At 43.1% G+C, this 19,267-nt stretch overlaps 1 pseudogene; it reads right to left on the bottom strand.

Moving 5' to 3' along the window:
- Positions 1-5,723: 5,723 nt before the first annotated feature.
- LOC131188035 (uncharacterized protein K02A2.6-like) overlaps positions 5,724-19,267 on the bottom strand; it is a 28,789-nt pseudogene continuing 15,245 nt past the window's right edge.

The raw sequence follows: 19,267 nt of genomic DNA on the forward strand, positions 1-19,267 counted from the left end.
GGTTGGACTAGAAGACCTCCAAGGTCCCTTCCAAACCTGTTATTCTATATTTTAAATAAATAAAAATGGATCTCATGATACCTTCACGGGCGCATTACTATTGAAATCATTTGCTACTGACTTCTCCCAGATGTTTTTTAGTTTCCGAGCCTAGCCTACAGCACATGGGTTCCTTGGATTTTCTCCCAATTCAGCATCATCCAGCCCCAATCTGGTTTAGCACCAAGCACAGAAATGGTTGTGTAGGAAGTCACGCCTCTCCTAGAAGAATGAAATATTTTGAGAAATATTTTAAAAAGTCAAGATAAAATATTTCCCCTAAAACTGAAATAAAAATCTTAAGGGAGACAGAAACTCAGAGCCCCAGCTCCCTGCTCCCAGCAGATATTTTGTGCCCATTAAGAGAGACTGGGCCATCCTATCTACAAAACAAAAGACCTTCAGCTCCAGGATGATGGGATTAAGACATGACCCTCCAGGACATAATAGGATTAACCCACTAGCAGCAGTCCTCACCACATTGCACAATCTCCTAAGGACAATGCATCACCCTCTAAACTTTAATCACACTTAGATAACCTATAGAGCCAGCTATGACCCTACATAACCCCTACAACAGACAATAGAATACATGTTCTTGCACAGGAACAGGAAGTTCAAACACAGAGCCCAGAGAAGGTGTAAAAACCCTTCACTCTCAACTCCATGTGGTCAGCTGCCCAGAACCCATGTGGTTCTGCTTCATCATTAAACCACCTCTCCAATCAGCCTCCATGTTTCCAGGGTCTTTCTCCCAGCTTGGAACTGAACCAGATGGACATTTCTTCCAACAATTTATTTATTTATTTATTTTATTATTTATTTATTTATTTATTTGATTTTTATACCGCCCTTCTCCCGAAGGACTCAGGGCGGTGTACAGGCAAGATAAAACAATACAATATACAGATTAAAATACCATTTAAAAAACTTATTTAAATTAGCCTAAAATTAAAAATTTCCATACTAAAAACCCCGTTTAAAAATTGATAAAATTTCACATTAAATCTAATTTAAGCCAGCCCCGCGCGGATAAAGAGATGTGTCTTCAGTTCGCGACGGAATGTCCGAAGGTCAGGTATTTGATGTAAACCCGGGGGAAGCTCGTTCCAGAGTGTGGGCACCCCCACAGAGAAGGCCCTTCCCCTGGGGGCCGCCAGCCGGCATTGTTTGGCGGAAGGCACCCTGAGAAGTCCCTCTCTATGGGAGCGTACGGGTCGGTGGGAGGCATGTGGTAGCAGCAGGCGGTCCCGTAAGTACCCAGGTCCTAAGCCATGGAGCGCTTTAAAGGTCATAACCAACACCTTAAAGTGCACTCGGAAGGCCACAGGCAGCCAGTGCAGCCTGCGCAGGATCGGTGTTACATGGGAGCTACGTGTAGCTCCCTCTATCACCCGCGCAGCTGCATTCTGAGATTTGGCTGCTGAGATTTTGGTAATGCAGATATGGAGGAAGAAGAGGATCCGAAGTATTTTCTCCATCCTAATGTCCTCCCCCCCCACACACACACAGCACCATCTTGCTCCTGCCCTCTCCATCTTTTAATTGAGCTGCAGTGTTTGGGGTTTGTTTTAGCTAATCTATGTCTTTTAGCTATCTAGTTTTTATTTTTTTTATGATTGTAAGCCTCCCAGAGTTACTCTGAGATAAGATGGGCGGCCAATAAATTTCACAGATAAATAAATAAAGTGGGAAGCAGGAAGAAGGGGAGGAGGAGACCTTTATTTTGCAAAAAGAAGCTGAATATGACTCGCATCTCTTTCTAACATAGCAAGAAAAGCCCCATCTAGCTTAGCATCTTGCTTCTACTATTAGCCACCCCATCTGCTCCCTTTCACAGGAAGCCCGGTGCTAGAAGAACATGATAGTCAGTATCACCAGAAAGTTCCTCTTGGTATATGGTCTCCTCATCTACCCTTTCTTTTGGGGACAGATTGCCTCTGAATCAGGAAACTCTATTTAGCTATTGTAACTAAGTAAATCTATCAGTCTTCCATTGGACAGACTGGGTTGGCTATAGTGGGACATACAGCCTAATACAGGGGTGCTATTCAGCAGGCTCTGACAGGTTCTGGGGAACCAGTAGTGGAAATTTTGAGTAGTTTGGAGAACCAGCAAATACCACCTCTGGCTGGGTCCAGAGTGGGGAGGGAATGGAGATTTTGCAATATCCTTCCCCCAGGAGTGAGGAGGGAATGGGGATTTTGCAGTATCCTTCCCCCACGAGTTGGGTGGGAATGGAGATTTTGCAGTATCCTTCCCCTACCGTGCCCACCAAGCCACACCCACCAAGCCACACCACGCCCACCAAGCCACACCCACAGAACTGGTAGTAAAAAAAATTGAATTCCACCACTGGTCCAATGCATCTGGAAGGAAAACAAGATGAGAAAACTAAGGCAGAAGCAAAACTTCTGGGAGGCCACGGAACTAATATAGCATCTGCAGCTTTAATTTGGAGGGAAAACAATGATATTGAGAGTTTAGGAATGTAATATGATTTTACAGAGACACTACCAAGTATTGCATTCTAACTCCTATCAAATCTAAGTAGCTTGAACAATGGTTAGGGGCCATGACTGTTTAGTTTAGTAACAAAGATCCCCAATTTGGGAAACCAAAGAATGGCAAATTTTGTTTCCTCCCTTGCAGAGAGGAGAAGGTTGGACTAAAAGACTTCTAAGATCCCTTCCCACTCTATGATTCTAGGGTTATGCAGTAAAATGAAAGGCTAGGAGATTAAAAAGGCTAGAAGAGTAAAATGAGAGTAAAATGAGGGGAACCTTTACCTTTACCTTAGGAGATTGTGCTGAGAATGAAAAATCCTTCACACCGTTAAAAATTAAATAATGGAACTCATCACCATAAAAATGTGATGGTGCCTGTTAGCTCAGACAATTTTAAAGGGTCATTTAAACAAATCCATGGAGACGAAGTGAAATTCTTAGCATATGAAACCTGTTTATTCAGGGTTATTAACTTATGGAATTCACTGGCATTAGATGCAATGATGACTACAGGCTACTGCTGCTTTAAAAGAGAATTTAAAAGAAAGGGAAAGCAAAAATTGGTTGTCCTTCAAAATGCCTGCAAATGATGTTTATTTAATAAAACCCAACATGCCTTGGAATAAAACAATTCCTTCCTCAAGGGTATAGAAAGTGACAAAAGAATAGATGAAAATGTTTATAAATATACATTTTTTAAAAAAATATGTGTACAGTTTCTTTCTGAAGTCACAACATAAGCCTAAGACTGAAAAGCAGGCTTGTCAGATGTCACATCTTTTCTATCCTGCTCTACGGAGTAGAGAGTTGGTCTTTGACAGAAAGCCACTTGAAGAGACTAGAAGCATTTGAAATTGTGGATTTACATTTGATGGCTGTTACGTATAAGCTGGGTTGACAAAATCAGAAATGAGGAGGTGATAAGCTGCTTGGGGAAGCAAAGGGAAATCATCAAAACCATTAAAAAGCGAAAGTTAGAATATTTCAGACATGTGATGCAACACCCAGAAAAATACGGCATACATAATTCTCCAGGGAAAGATTGAAGGCAAATGAGGTCCAGGCAGAAGAACATCATGACTTCAAAATTGAAGGGACTGGTTTGGACAAAATTTAGCAGCACTTTTTTGTGCGGCTGTTGATAAAAATAGGATCGCCAACACGATCGCCAACATCCAATCATGGTGTTGTGTCTCGTCCAATCTCACCTCAGCCGGGGTCTTCTTATCTGCTTCCGAACATGGAAGAAGAAATACCTCCAGCCCCCAGCCCTGGCTCCATGCCCAGACAGGCTGAAGAAGAAGAAATACCTCCAGCCCCCAGCTCTGGCTCTATGCCCAGGCAAACGGAACAACCAGACCCCTCCCCCTCCTCCACAGCATGTGAGCCTGAGGAAGGTTTATTACCAACAGCTGCCGACTGGAGTGACCCTCGCGTCAGAAGACTTGATAGGCGGAGGCAACAGAAGGAAGGGAGGGGCAGGCCTGGATAAGTGCTGAGTCATGGAGCCACACCCCATGGCCTATATAAAGGATCTGCTTTCTGGCATTCTCTGAGTCAGGCAAAGTCTAAACATATCTTGCTGAAGTCACTTTCTGGTCTCCTGCCTGCCTTGAGGACTTTGCTAGGACTTTGGCAGAGCTGCAGAGGCACACCTGATTCGGATTTCTCTGACCCGGCCGTCAGCGAAGGAGTGGGACACGACACATGGATATGGCACAAGAAGAAGTGTACAGTTGTGTACAGTTTTAGCCCTGTGCAACTATGAAACAGTGGAATTGAAAAGCTAATTATCCTATCTCAGACATATTATGCAAAGACCCAGAAGTCTATGATTCTGAGAAAAATGGAAGGAAAGAATGATGGCCAGCTGCAAAGTAGGTGGATGGACTCAGTTATAGTGATGATGAGACACTATTGAAAGACCGGGTTGAGGATAGAGCCTCCTGGAGAAAAACCATCAATGTGGTCATTAAGAGCTGACACCAACTCGATGGCACATAATCAATTGATCAATCAATCAATCAATCAATAAGATGACATAATTTTAGGCAATCAATAATACAAATGTTAGCTTTTGGTTGATCATGTTTCATACTCAAATATTGGGGTAAGCCACAAAGGTGCTCTGTAGCCTTCATAATCTTTCCTAGATTTCTGGATGTCTCTTCAATTTGGAGAGTGGAATTTCTGAGAAATGCTGGAGGAGATGGGCACCTCTTAAGACCTTATATCTTAACAGCTCAGGATGGAATTTTAGTGTCGCTTTTGACTGGTTCACACACATTATGCTACGCCATGCTAAATGTACAGGATAAACCACAACTGACTAGGTTTATGCAAAATCTAAGCCATAAACTAGGATTTGCAGGGAGAATAGAGTTGGAAGGGACCTTGTAAGTCATCTAGTCCAGCCCCCCTGCTCAAGCAGGAGATCCTATATCATTTCTGACAAGTGGTTGTCCAATCTCTTCTTGAAAGCTTCCAGTGATGAAGTGCCCGCAACTTCTGAAGGCAACTTCTGTTCCATTGGTTGATTGTTCTCACTGTCAGAATATTTCTCCTTATTTCTACCGTAGGTTGAATCTCTCCTTGATCAGTTTCCATCCATTGTTATCTGTCTGGCCTTCGGGTGATTTGGAAAAGAGATTATCTCCCTCCTCTCTGTGACAGCCCCTCAAATATTGGAACACTGCTGTCATGTCAATCAAAGACCTCAATGGCTGGTTCACATCAGACAACACATCAAAACCAGATGAACCATATTAAAGCTTTGCATCTTGTGAGGAGGAAAGCTATGAATGCCAATTGCTGGGAGTGATGATGAAAGACTGACTGTAGATAAATAATCTGGTTGCACTCTCTAAGAACAGACCGCTCCATAATGGTAGGCATTTGGTTCACTCAGACGTGTCTCTTGCTTTTCATAATAAATACAGAAAGTCCTCAAATTATGACTGTAATTGAGCCTGGTATTACTGTCATAAGTCATGGTGGCCACTAAGTGGGTCATATGTGACTGTGCCCAATTTTATAACATTTTTGCGGCGGTAATTAAGTGAACACTACAGTCATTAAGTGCATGCTGTGATTGTTAACCAAACCCGTTAAGTGAATCTGTAAACTTTACCACTCCTGGGATTCTTCTAATATGACCACTGCTTGGAACTTTCATCCCTACCTTATTAGGTCGGAGTCCTTGACCTCAGCAGGAGTAGATTCCTCAATGGTGAAGACTACCCTGCAGTGCTCCAACTCTGGCCCATGGCTGAGGTCACTGATGGTTGCATGGCGGGAGGCAAGTGGTGGGAGCAGTGGAGTCCCCGAAAACCGGCGCTTGATGGCACCGCCGGGCAATGCCCCAATGCAAGTTGCCAAGTCTAGCTGTTCTCGGGATTTCTGAAAAAAAAGAGAGACAAGAATTCTCTGTTTGGAGATTGCTGCAACGTAACAATTCCTGCCCTTGTCAACATATCCCCTGTCTCTGGAAATTATATAGGACTGCCATAATCAGAGGTGGGTGATTTCTGAAGACTGCCACGTACTCTCGAGCAGAGTTTTGCAACTTGAACAACTTTAAAATGTGTGAATTTCAAATCCCAGACAGCCCCAAAAGAAAATGTATGTAGGCTGGAGCCGTAGCAAACTAGATCCATAGCAAACTAAAACACTTTTTTAAAAGGAAAAACTCTGGGTTGATCTTTTTCAATCCCTAATTTGTAAACCCTATCCAGCATTATTAGAAGGAAGTAAATTGGCCATCTACTAGCGCCATCTATTGACAGCATGTATTAACTGCAAGGCAGGAAAACCAGGGGAAGACGGCCTGAATTTATCAATTGCTGTTATGTTTCTATACGTCATACTTTGCTAAGCTAGTATGCCATTAACCCCTCCCCCTTTTTTTATAGCAAATAGAGATCTAAAGCAAAGAGAAAGCTATTCACCTAAAATGATTACAACATGCTGGAGATAAGTCCTTAATAATGTTAAGAATAACATTAATAATTAATAATAATAATTAATAATGTTGAGCATAGCATTATATATTGTCCTTGTTCCATATTTATTACAAATATTTAAATGTGCTTCAAGCTGGCTCCTCCAGATCCACTATGTCTGCACTGAAGAATGGAGAATACAAATGCAGGTGAGAGGAAGAATGCTGGGAATTGTAGTTCAAAAGCTCCTGGAGGGCCACAAGTTACCTATCTCTGCTATTGTACTTAAATACTCCAGCAAGCAAAATTTGAACATATTTTGAGGGCCAAGCAGCAGGGGTGGGTTTCACTTACCTTTGCTACCGGTTTGCTGGTGCGTGCACCCCGTCTGAGCATGTGCAGAAGCTTCTGTGCATGCGCAGATCGTATTTTATGACATCTGGGCGGGTAGGCGGAGCCTCCCGCCGCCGCTGCTACCAATTCTCCCAAACCAGGCCAAACCAGTAGCAACCCAGCGCTGCCAAGCAGCCCTCATCAATTGAAATTTCCTCCATATTTTATCCATGCTCTGCTTCCTTAAAGCTTCTATGCAACTGGCTCTAATTCTACCCTCTGGGGCCAGAAATGGGTTTCACATAATTTTGTCACCAGTTCGCCACGCACCGAAAATGTGAGCACGTGCAGCCTTCTGTGCATGTGCTTTGCTTGCGTGCGGGGCTTGCATGCATGTGCGTGGCTTAGAAAATGTGGCTACATAGGACAACATAGGACCAGGGCAGGGGCAGGCCTGGGCGGGGACGGGGCCACCCACAGGTCGCCACTACTGGTTCACCCGAACCGGTCTGGACTGGCTGAATACCACCACTGTCTGGGGCAAGAGAAAATATCAAAGCCATGGACATCATCTAAAGCAGGGGTCTCCAACCTTGGCAACTTTAAGACTTGTGGACTTCAACTCCCAGAATTCCTCAGGAATTCTGGGGGTTGAAGTCCACAAGTCTTAAAGTTGCCACGGTTGAAGACCCCTGATTAAAGACCTTGCTGCAATTGTTGTAAATACATGCCAGTTCTGAAGTGCCCACATTTTGATCATGTTATTGCAGAGACACAGTGATGATCATCAGCGTCGGGACCAATCTAAAGTTATTTTTTTGAGTGCCTTCATAATGGTTGCTAAATAAATGTTTGTAAGTTGAGGACTACCTGTAATTACCTCTTTGATTAGCTATCCTTCAAAGCACCTGAGGGCAGGACAAGAAGCAATGGATGGAAACTAAGGAAGGAGAGAAGCAACTTAGAACTAAGGAGAAATTTCCTGACAGAACAATTAATGAGTGAAACAACTTGCCTCCAGAAATTGTGTGGGCTCCAACACTGGAAGTTTTTAAGAAGAGATTGGATAACCATTTATCTGAAATGGTATAAGTTTCCTGCCTGAGCGGGGATGGGGGGTGGGGGTGAACTAGAAGACCTTCAAGATCCCTTCCAACTCTGTTATTCTATTCTATTCTATTCTATTCTATTCTATTCTATTCTATTCTATTCTATTCTATTCTATTCTATTCTATTCATTCCACTCCCCTTCCCCTTCTATTCATTATAAGCTTTATATCCCACCCTTGCAAGATATCGTGGCCATTCAGCTACTTCCAACTCTATGTGACCCAACTGACACTTTTCCCCATTACCGAATGTCAGTAACTGTTCTTCAATTCTTGTAAGCTTATCGTTCTGTCACCAATGATAGGGCTTAGCTGCAGATACCTTAATTTGAAGCCTTCTGGATAAGATTTGTGAGGCTCTTGCCAAATTCATACTCCCCAGCCCTTTTATGGTCTATCCCATCACTTTCATATTTTTATCACAGGCCTGAATCCAAGACATGAAGCTAATAGCTGTCAGCGTGGCTTTCTGTAAGTTTGTCAACTTTCTGGTAGATCTTGAATACATAATCAGACACTTCCCAACATGACATGGCTGGCCAATTGACAGATGCTTCCATCCCTTCCTGTACAGAACTCCAGATTGTCATTTTCAGACTAATAATCCACTATCTGTTTTGACTGCTGAGTCTTCACGCACTGTCCCATGCCTGTTTTTCTTGTGGTATATTCTTGATGAAATGAAGAAAGAAAGGGAATTCCCTGAGTTTCCTCTGACCCGGTGCTGAATTCGACCAGCTCCTTGGTCTAACGAGGAGCTGAGAGAGATGAAGCGCTGGAAAAGGCGCCTAGAGAGTGTTTGGAGGTCCAGCCGCACCGAATCCGACCGAACACTAGTTAGGTCACATATTCAGACCTATCTAGTGGCGATAAGAACGGCGAAACATAATTATTTCTCCGCTCTTATCGCATCGGCAGATAATCGCCCAGCTACCCTGTTTAGGGTGACCCGCTCCCTGCTGTTGCAGGAGGCTCGGGAGGACCCCTTGCAGGGACGTGCTGAGGACTTTGTACAGTATCTGTCCGATAAAATCGCTCGGATCCGGGATGGACTGGACACTGATTGGATAGATTCGGGCGGGATGACGGGGACGAGTCTTGTGGATATTACCTGGGCTGAGTTTGATCCTGTAACTCCTGATGACATGGACAGGTTGTTGGGTAGGCTGAATCCCACCACATGTTTATTGGACCCGTGTCCCTCCTGGTTGGTACTGGCCATACGGGAGGTGACACGAGGCTGGCTCCTGGGAGTTACCAACGCTTCTTTGTTGGGGGGCATTTTCCCCACCGCCTTGAAAGAGGCGGTGGTAAGGCCCCTCCTCAAGAAGCCTTCCCTGGACCCAGCTGTATTGGCGAACTATCGTTCAGTCTCCAACCTTCGCTTTCTGGCAAAGGTTGTTGAGAGTGTGGTGGCATATCAGCTTCGCCAATACCTGGAGAAAACTGTCTTTCTAGATCCGTTCCAGTCCGGCTTCAGACCTGGATACAGCACTGAGACGGCTTTGGTCACGTTGGTGGATGACCTCTGGAGGGCTCGGGACAGGGGATGTTCCTCTGTCCTGGTCCTTTTAGATCTCTCAGCGGCTTTTGATACCATCGACCATGGTATCCTGCTGTGGCGGTTGGAGGGATTGGGTGTGGGAGGCACCGTCTATCGGTGGTTCTCCTCCTATCTCTCTGACCGCTTGCAGATGGTGTTGGCAGGGGGGCAGAGATCGACTCCTAGGTGCCTCACTTGTGGGGTGCCTCAGGGGTTGGTTCTCTCGCCTCTCCTGTTCAACATCTACATGAAGCCGCTGGGTGAGGTTATCCGTGGTTTTGGGGTGGATTATCATCTGTATGCTGACGATACTCAGCTGTACATTTCCACCCCGAACCACCCCAACAAAGCTGTTGAGGTGATAGCCCGTGTCTTGAGGCCGTGCGGGTCTGGATGGAGAGGAACAGGCTCCAGCTCAACCCCACCAAGACAGAGTGGCTGTGGGTTCCAGCGTCCCGGTACAGTCAGCTTACGCTCTCGCTGACTGTTGGGGGTGAAATATTGGCCCCCAGGGGAAGGGTGCGCAACTTGGGCGTTCTCCTGGACAATCGGCTGTCCCTAGAAGAACATCTGACGGCCGTCGCCAGGGGAGCATTTTATCAGGTTCGCCTGATTCGCCAGTTGCGCCCCTTCCTTGACCGGGACTCCTTACGCACGGTCACTCATGCCCTCGTTACCTCTCGCCTGGACTATTGCAATGCTCTCTACATGGGGCTCCCCTTGAAGAGCACCAGGAGGCTCCAGCTAGTCCAGAATGCGGCTGAGCGGGTAATAGAGGGAGCACCATATTGCTCCCATATAACACCTATCCTGCGTGGCCTGCACTGGCTGCCGGTAGCCTTCCGGGTGCAATTCAAGGTGTTAGTGACCACCTTCAAAGCGCTCCATGGCTTAGGACCGGGTTATCTACGAGACCGCCTTCTGCCACCGATAGCCTCCCAATGACCTGTGCACTCCCACAGAGTGGGCCTGCTCAGGGTGCCGTCGTCCAAACAATGTCGATGGGGGCCCCCAGGGGGAGAGCCTTCTCTGTGGCAGCACCGGCCCTTTGGAATGAGTTACCTCCGGGGTTACGCCAACTCCCCGACCTCCGAACCTTCAAGTGAGAATTGAAGACTTTACTATTTAATCGTGCGGGACTATCCTAAGTGCTTTTTAATTAAAATTTTAAATTTTAAAGGATTTTATGTCGGTCTATGACCGTTTTAGTAATTTTGGCCTATTAAATATTTTGTTTTAAATTCGTTTTAAATTTGTTATTTATATTTTGTATATTCTCTGTTTTTAATATGGCTGTAAACCGCCCTGAGTCCTTCAGGAGAAGGGCGGTATAGAAATTAAATTATAAATAAAATAAAAAATAAAAAATTAAGAATTATGTACTGTCAGAATGATGTTGAATTGTATAATTATTACGGATATATTTTTGTTATAGATGTATTTTAACTTGTATTTTAGGATTTTAAATGTTAATAATGGTTTAAAAAAATAAATAAATTACAGGCGTTTGCCTGCCGTTCCTCAGTTCCAGTTTTGAGTCAATAAATGCTGTTGTAGCTATGTTGGTCTGGTTCTTGCCTATTGAAGCCCACCACACAATACCTCTCTTTCTTCAACATATTAGTTTTGATAGAAGCAAAGGTTTTCTTACCTTTGTGCATTTTCTAATCTGCTTTTTATTTTAAATATGTCTAAATATTCATGAGCAGCTGGGCTGTGCCAATACTCTGCACCTAGGACATCTAGGAATGTTTCTTTAAACATTCTTCTTTCATTAAATTTTCTGGTACTTCTTTAGTATTGTTTCAACAATACTTATTAGCACATTCTTTATCAAGGGCTTTTGCTAAATTCAAATCTCCAACAGGTCTTAATATGGTTTGTGTAAATAGAAATCATGCCTCTCATTCAATCCTGCACACAATGTACTTAACTATCAAGTTCTATTCAGGAAGCCTGAATAAAATGGATGTGCAAATAGCTAATAAGCAGAGCTAATCAACATTTAAAATTAAGCCAACAATTAGGTGTTTCCAGCTTGGCCACAGAATGTTTCATAGAATATTCTAGCTCAGGGGCCTTAAATTTTTTGTGGCATCAAATTCTTTGAGAGTCTGTTGAAAGCTACGCACCCTTTCTCAGAAAAATGCATTCCCATTCTAAAAATACAGAGATCGTGTGCAAATTAATCCAATGATGCCCAGATACAGTTATCAATTATTGGAAAATGGCAAGTATGTTTTACATAATGCACATGCTTCTTTATTAATTCATGAAATCAATAACAAGCCAAGCTAAATTTGGGGTAGTGCAGCAGGAATTTGTGCTGGTTTAAAGTGGCCCCCCCAAAAAAAAACCCCACCAGGAAAGTTTATGCCTTTTAATTAAAATTTTAAATTTTAAAGGGTTTTATGTCGGTCTATGACCATTTTAGTAATTTTGGCCTATTAAATATTTTGTTTTAAATTCGTTTTAAATTTGTTATTTATATTTTGTATATTCTCTGTTTTTAATATGGCTGTAAACCGCCCTGAGTCCTTCGGGAGAAATTAAATTATAAATAAAATAAAAAATAAAAAATTAAGAATTATGTACTGTCAGAATGATGTTGAATTGTATAATTATTACGGATGTATTTTTGTTATAGATGTATTTTAACTTGTATTTTAGGATTTTAAATGTTAATAATGGTTTAAAAAAATAAATAAATTACAGGCGTTTGCCTGCCATTCCTCAGTTCCAGTTTTGAGTCAATAAATGCTGTTGTAGCTATGTTGGTCTAGTTCTTGCCTATTGAAGCCCACCACACAATACCTCTCTTTCTTCAACATATTAGTTTTGATAGAAGCAAAGGTTTTCTTACCTTTGTGCATTTTCTAATCTGCTTTTTATTTTAAATATGTCTAAATATTCATCAGCAGCTGGGCTGTGCCAATACTCTGCACCCAGGACATCTAGGAATGTTTCTTTAAACATTCTTCTTTCATTAAATTTTCTGGTACTTCTTTAGTATTGTTTCAACAATACTTATTAGCACATTCTTTATCAAGGGCTTCTGCTAAATTCAAATCTCCAACAGGTCTTAATATGGTTTGTGTAAATAGAAATCATGCCTCTCATTCAATCCTGCACACAATGTACTTAACTATCAAGTTCTATTCAGGAAGCCTGAATAAAATGGATGTGCAAAGAGCTAATAAGCAGAGCTAATCAACATTTAAAATTAAGCCAACAATTAGGTGTTTCCAGCTTGGCCACAGAATGTTTCATAGAATATTCTAGCTCAGGGGCCTTAAATTTTTTGTGGCATCAAATTCTTTGAGAGTCTGTTGAAAGCTACGCACCCTTTCTCAGAAAAATGCATTCCCATTCTAAAAATACAGAGATCGTATTGCAAATTAATCCAATGATGCCCAGATACAGTTATCAATTATTGGAAAATAGCAAGTATGTATTACATAATGCACATGCTTCTTTATTAATTCATGAAATCAATAACAAGGCAAGCTAAATTTGGGGTAGTGCAGCAGGAATTTGTGCTGGTTTAAAGTGGCCCCCCCAAAAAAAAACCCCACCAGGAAAGTTTATGCCTTTTAATTAAATTTGCTAGTTGGAAAAGGGACTATCATTCTCTTCAATTTCAGTTAGATATTAGTGGGGGGAAAGTTCCATTTTTTTTCTTATCCACCTTCACATATTCCCTGAAATCTAACAGGATAAGAACTTCTGTCCTAGTTGCAAAGACTTTGCTTGACTCACCCTACCATTGAATACTGTCCTAGGTTTAAAGCACAGGTGTCAAACTCGCAGCGTCACATTGCTGCCACGTGACGTTTTGCAACGTTTTTCCCCTTCATGGAGCTGGGGTGAGTGTGCAGGGCTGTCTTAACCCATGGGCTTGATGGGCACTTGCCTATGGGCCTCACGAGCATAGGAGCCCCATGGTAATCTGTGTATGTTAACCCTTCAATGCACCTTGTATCATATAAACACAGCAACTGTATGGCTTACTGAGTATTATTGTGTTTTTCAAGCCTCGTGTATCGTTCAAATGTTTATCATGTTGATTAGCGTTGCTGCACAGCATGTTTTTAATGTTTCAACACTGATTTTGTTGGAAGTGCCAATAAAATAAATATATGTTTAATTTTATCGACCTAGGGAGAAGGAATGAAGGTGCAGCCTTGGTGAAATTTTGCAAGGGGAAGAGTTAGTTGCAATTAATTTCTTAACCAAAATCAACAGATAGTAGCGCTTCGGTTTGTTTGTTTTCTTCTTTTCCTCCCGAGACGTTTGTGCAGATTTCAGGAGCGGGTGGGGATGGGGTGTGTGTGTGTGTGTATTACAACTTGGCATTGCGAAAAAATTAAAAATAAAAAAAACCAGGAGTGCTTCCTTTTGAACTGGGGGAACGGGCAGGGGTGGGAATGGAGAGCTTTTACAATTTCCTTTTCTTCCTTTCTAAATCTTGAATGGGATGTTTGCCAACATCTCCCCACTTTTTTGGGGGTGGGAATCAATGCTGTAAATTATTCATTGTCATTAGTTATCGATTTGGATATCTGGCCAGAAAAGGGTTCTTCCTTCTCTCGGAAAAAAAAGCCACCCCCTCCCGTCTTCTCCCTCCCGTTTCACCAAGGCTGTTCCTTCCTTCCTTTTCCCTCTAGTTGATTTGTTGGGCCCTAACTGTCCAGGTGTCAAAAAACCTAGGACGAAACCTCCTTCTGTGTATGGGCTGCAGTGAAGCACCTGGGAGGGAGTGGCCATGGCCATTGTGCCGGGGCGAAAGACTGGGGAAGGGCCAGCTGAGGAGAAAAGTTTGTGGCTAATAACCCAGAGGTGAAAACCTTTTTTTTTTTTAATTTGAATTTATATCCCGCCCTTCTCCGAAGACTCAGGGCAGCTTACACTGTGTTAAGCAATAGTCTTCATCCATTTGTATATTATATACAAAGTCAACTTTTATTGCCCCCAACAATCTGGGTCCTCATTTTACCTACCTTATAAAGGATGGAAAGCTGAGTCAACCTTGGGCCTGGTGGGACTTGAACTTGCAGTAATTGCAAGCAGCTGTGTTAATAACTGACAGACTTAGTCTGCTGAGCCACCAGAGGCCCAAAACCTTGAGGTGAAACAGGCAAGGAGAAGGGTTCGAGCTGAAAAGTCCCATTCCGCTTACAGATGATTGGGGATGAGAACACCCAGAATTCCCAATCAGCCGTATAAACCATTTCACAGGTTTGTTGTTGTGGGGAAAATAGGAGGAAGAAGGAGTTATTATAATTAACTCACCACTGTGAGTTATTTATAAAAATAATAAAGGTGGGATATAAACAAATATTTAAGTCCCTGGATTAAGAATATCCAACTAGATAGATATGAATGAGCTGTCTATTACTGTAGTAAAAAATGGTGGGTGGCATTGTCCTTTTTCAAGTTGATGAAGTACTGAAGCCTCACAGAGCTTTCAGAAACTGCTGAAGCCATGTTTTTAATATACAGCCTATTTCAGCAATTATAATTATAATGTTGTACCTTATGATTCTTGATGAATGTATCTTTTCTTTTATGTACACTGAGAGCATAAGCACCAAGACAAATTCCTCATGTGTCCAATCACCCTTGGCCAATAAAAAATTCTATTCTATCTGTTGCTGTGACATTTGTTAAGTGAGTTTTGCCCCATTTTACAACCTTTCTTGCCAGAGTCGGTAAGCGAATCACCGCAGTTGTTATTATTTATTTATTTTATTTATTTATTTATTCGTATTTGTATACCGCCCTATCTCCCGAAGGACTCAGGGCGGTTCACAGGCAAATAAAAACATTTATGTACAGATTAAGATAACCATTAAAAAACTTATTCTAAAAGCCAAATTATTAAAAAATAATAAAAATATTAAAACCAATTTAAAACCCCTATAAATTTAAAATCTAGTCCAGTCCTGCACAGATGAATAAGTGTGTTTTAAGCTCGCGACGGAAGGTTCGGAGGTCCGGAAGTTGACGGAGTCCTGGGGGGAGTTCGTTCCAGAGGGTGGGAGCCCCCACAGTTAAGTTAGTATCACGGCTGTTAAGTGAATCTGGCTTTCCCCATTGACTTTGCTTGTCAGAAGATCTCAAAAGGTGATCACATGAACTTGGGACACTGCAACGGTCGTAAGTATGAACCCGTTGCCAAGCATCTGAATTTTGATCACCTGGCTATGGGGATGCTGCAATGATTGTAAATGTGAAAAATGGTCATAAGTCATAAGAACCTTGCAAGTCTGAATATGGCTCCCTCCCTTTATCTCCAAGAGAACCAGGAAGCATCAAGCCTGAGTCACGTCCATCTATCTCACTAGTGGTGGATCTTCCTTCTGTTCCTCAAGGTTATTCTTTCCGCCAGTTACATTGGGATAGGTTTGGACTGTGGTTGGACTTGGATGCAAAGCAGGGAAAAGTCCTCCATGTGCAAAGTGGGTGCCCCATCTCTGAATGAGCCCCCACTTCAGTGGTGGGTTTTAAATTTTTTTATTACTGGTTCTGTGGGCGTGGCTTGGTGGGCATGGCATGGCTTAGTGGGTGTGGTTTGGTGGGCGTGGCAGGGGAAGGATACTGTAAAATCTCCATTCCCTCCCCAATCCAGGGGAAGGTTATTGCCAAATCCCCATTTCCTCCACATCAGCTGGGACTTGGGAGGCAGAGAATAGATGGTGGTGGGGCCGGACAGAATTTTTACTACCGGTTCTCTGAACTACTCAAAATTTCCGCTACCGGTTCTCCAGAACTGGTCATACATAACCTGCTGAAATCCACCTCTGCCCCACTTGATCTGGTTTGGAGTGATGGGGGGAAGTCAACAGCTTCTGGATCTGGCTCAGCTAGGAAGGTGATGCCGAGGGGTGACAATACTTCTGTCTAATGTTACCAGGGAGCTGTGCAAAATAATGGAGCTCATTAGGCCATGTTTACGCAGCTAATTGCCCTCGTGCCAGGCCAGTAAATCATTCTGTCTGCATCATGCCTCCGCCTTGGTGTGCACTTTTGCGCCTTAATGGGTTGGCCTGCAAAAGGGCTCACATCCAGAGCTAATGAGGATGGGACATCAGGTGGAAAGAACCCATGGCTGGGAAAGGCAGGGAGGAGAGGCCTGATTCTCCCTCCTTCCTAAGGGCAACCAGTAGAAGATCTCAAAAGTGGGGATGCCTGTTGTCTGTCTTTCTTTCTTTCTTTCTTCCTTCCTTCCTTCCTTCCTTCCTTCCTTCCTTCCTTCCTTCCTTCCTTCCTTCCTTCCTTCCTTCCTTCCTTCCTTCCTTCCTTTCATTCATTCAATTTCTATAGCTGCCCAACTCAATTAAATGACTCTGGCCAGCCTACGATTCTAAGTATGACACTTTTGGATCTTCAGAAGCATTTTGCTGGCCACTGTGGGAACAAGAAGATCTGGAAGGATCTTTACAATGGGTTTTAACTACCAGTAGTCCTCTTTTAGTGATTTTAGGGACTGTCTTGTTTAGCAAATGTCAGATTGTAAGCCAGTCCCTTCCCCAAAGCAAAGGAAAACTGAGGTAAAATCATAACCATAGTTGCAGTTCCACTTATCAATCACTTCAATCAAATTTGAAGTCCCAATTCTGGTCACTAAATGAGGACTATCTATATTCCCTTTATCTGACTTTTACAGGGAACATTAATCGAATTAATTGAGAAACAGTTGCATGTATCCATAGCTGCTAGCCAGGAAAGATGATATAATTGCACCTTCTTATACAAGAGCAGTCTACCTCTTTCGTATAAAGAAGCATACTGGGAATAGAATTTTGGGCACAGTGTTGGGGTCTATTTATTATTTTATAAGTAATCCAAGAGCAAACATACATAATAGAGTACCCCTTCCTCCTCCTAATTTCCCCACAACAACCCTATGAAGTGGGTTCGGCTGTGAGAGAAAGTGCTTGGTCTAAAGTCACCCAGACAGCTTTCATGCCTAAGGTGAGACTAGAACTCACTGTTTTCTGGTTTCTGGGCCAGCACCTTAACCACTACATTTACTGACTTTTATTAGACAAACCCCTTTGATAAATTATGCTTAAGCTTGTTAATATGAAATCAAACTATAGTCTGATTCTTTGATATTTCTGTGCGTTGTCACAAAACATGAAGATGCCTACAAAGTGTTTACAGACAGGACAGAATAACAGAGTGGAAAGGGGCCTTGGAGGTCTTCTAGTCCAACCCCCCGCTCGGACAGGAAACCCTATACCTTTTCACATAAATGGTTGCTCAATATCTTCTTTAAAACTTCCAGTTTTGGAACATCACATCCACAACTTCTGGAGGCAAGCCATTCCACTGATTAATTGTTCTAACTGTCAGGAAATTTCTTCCTAGTTCTAGGTTGCTTCTCTCCTTGAGTAGTTTCCATCCACTGCTTCTTGTCCTGCTTCCAAGTGCTTTGAAGAATAGCTTGACTCCCTCTTCTTTGTGGCAGCCCTGAGGTATTGGAATGCTGCTATCACGTCTCCCTTAGTCCTTCTTTTCATTAAACTAGACATACCCAATTCCAGCAACTGTTCTTTACATGTTTTAGCATCCAGAGTCCCCATATCATCTTTGTTGCTCTTCTCTGCACTCTTTCTAGAGTCTCAACATACAGGGTCACACACAATAGCTGTCTGACGTTTCTCTGAGGTAATATTCAGTTCCATATTTAAATTTCCTATTTTCCTTCTTAAAAATAAACTATGTGCCCTGCTTTATACGACAGCTAACAATTCCTTTTGTTTCGCATTAAAATGCCGAAAGGATTCCAAACAAAGTCCAGAAATTTCCTTCAAGGGGATTACGGTAGAGCAATGACACTATAAAAATCTACAATGAGTAAATTGCTTCGATTAAAAAGTGTAACTGTCTTTCTACTGTGTTTCTTATTGCATTTTGACCCTCAGAGCAGGTTCTGAAAATCAGCCTGCAATCAGAGTACCTTAAATAATAAAAACAGCATAAATCAATGCTGACACTCAGTGCCTTATTGTGCAAACACTTTTCCTTGCCTCTATAACCCAAAGTCTGGAAAATGCAAATGTATGCTTAGGTCCACATCAATCCCTGGTTTCTAGAAGCTAAACATGCCTCGGAGGGCAGAGAGGAAGATTGATTGGCAGCTAATGAGATGAGTGTGTGCGCAGGCGTATGGGTGTTTGTGTGAGAGGGAAAGAACAAGAGCTAACCCTGTTGTGGTACTAATTGGCACCTCAGGGCAACCATTCCAGAGAAGTGATGGCTCATTGGCTTGGCACAAATCACAGTAATGGTGAGGCAACTTTCTTGCCCATATCTTGAGGCCTGTTTCTTTCCCAAGCAGAACTTGGTTTGGTTCCAGCCAGCTAGCAGCAAGGGCAAGCAGCGGGCATCTCAGCTCAGCCTCTCTGCCCTCCCCACTTGATGAAGCTTAGTGGCAAAGTGTGACTTGTGCGGCTGGTGTTGTGGGTTAGATTGTAGCCCAGGGGTGTCAAACTCAAGGCTTGGGGGCCAGATCCGGCCCACGGGGGTACTTAGACCTGGCCTGAGGGGCCGCTTTTGCTGGCAGAGGTTTGCGGGAGGCCATCACAGCAGAAAATGGAGCTCAGGAGCCCGTTTTCGTTGGCAGAGCGCTTGGGCCGCCACCGGCGCCCCCGATACGAGTGACATTGAGCTGGTCACGCCCACCCTGGCCATGCCCACCCCGTCCCCCTGAGTTCAAACGCAACCCTATGAAATCGAGTTTGACACCCTGTTGTAGCCCAAACAAAGCCCAAAAGCTGGATTTGA

This window comes from Ahaetulla prasina, chromosome 1 (genome assembly GCF_028640845.1).
Source record: "Ahaetulla prasina isolate Xishuangbanna chromosome 1, ASM2864084v1, whole genome shotgun sequence".
In the NCBI taxonomy this organism is placed as follows: domain Eukaryota; kingdom Metazoa; phylum Chordata; class Lepidosauria; order Squamata; family Colubridae; genus Ahaetulla; species Ahaetulla prasina.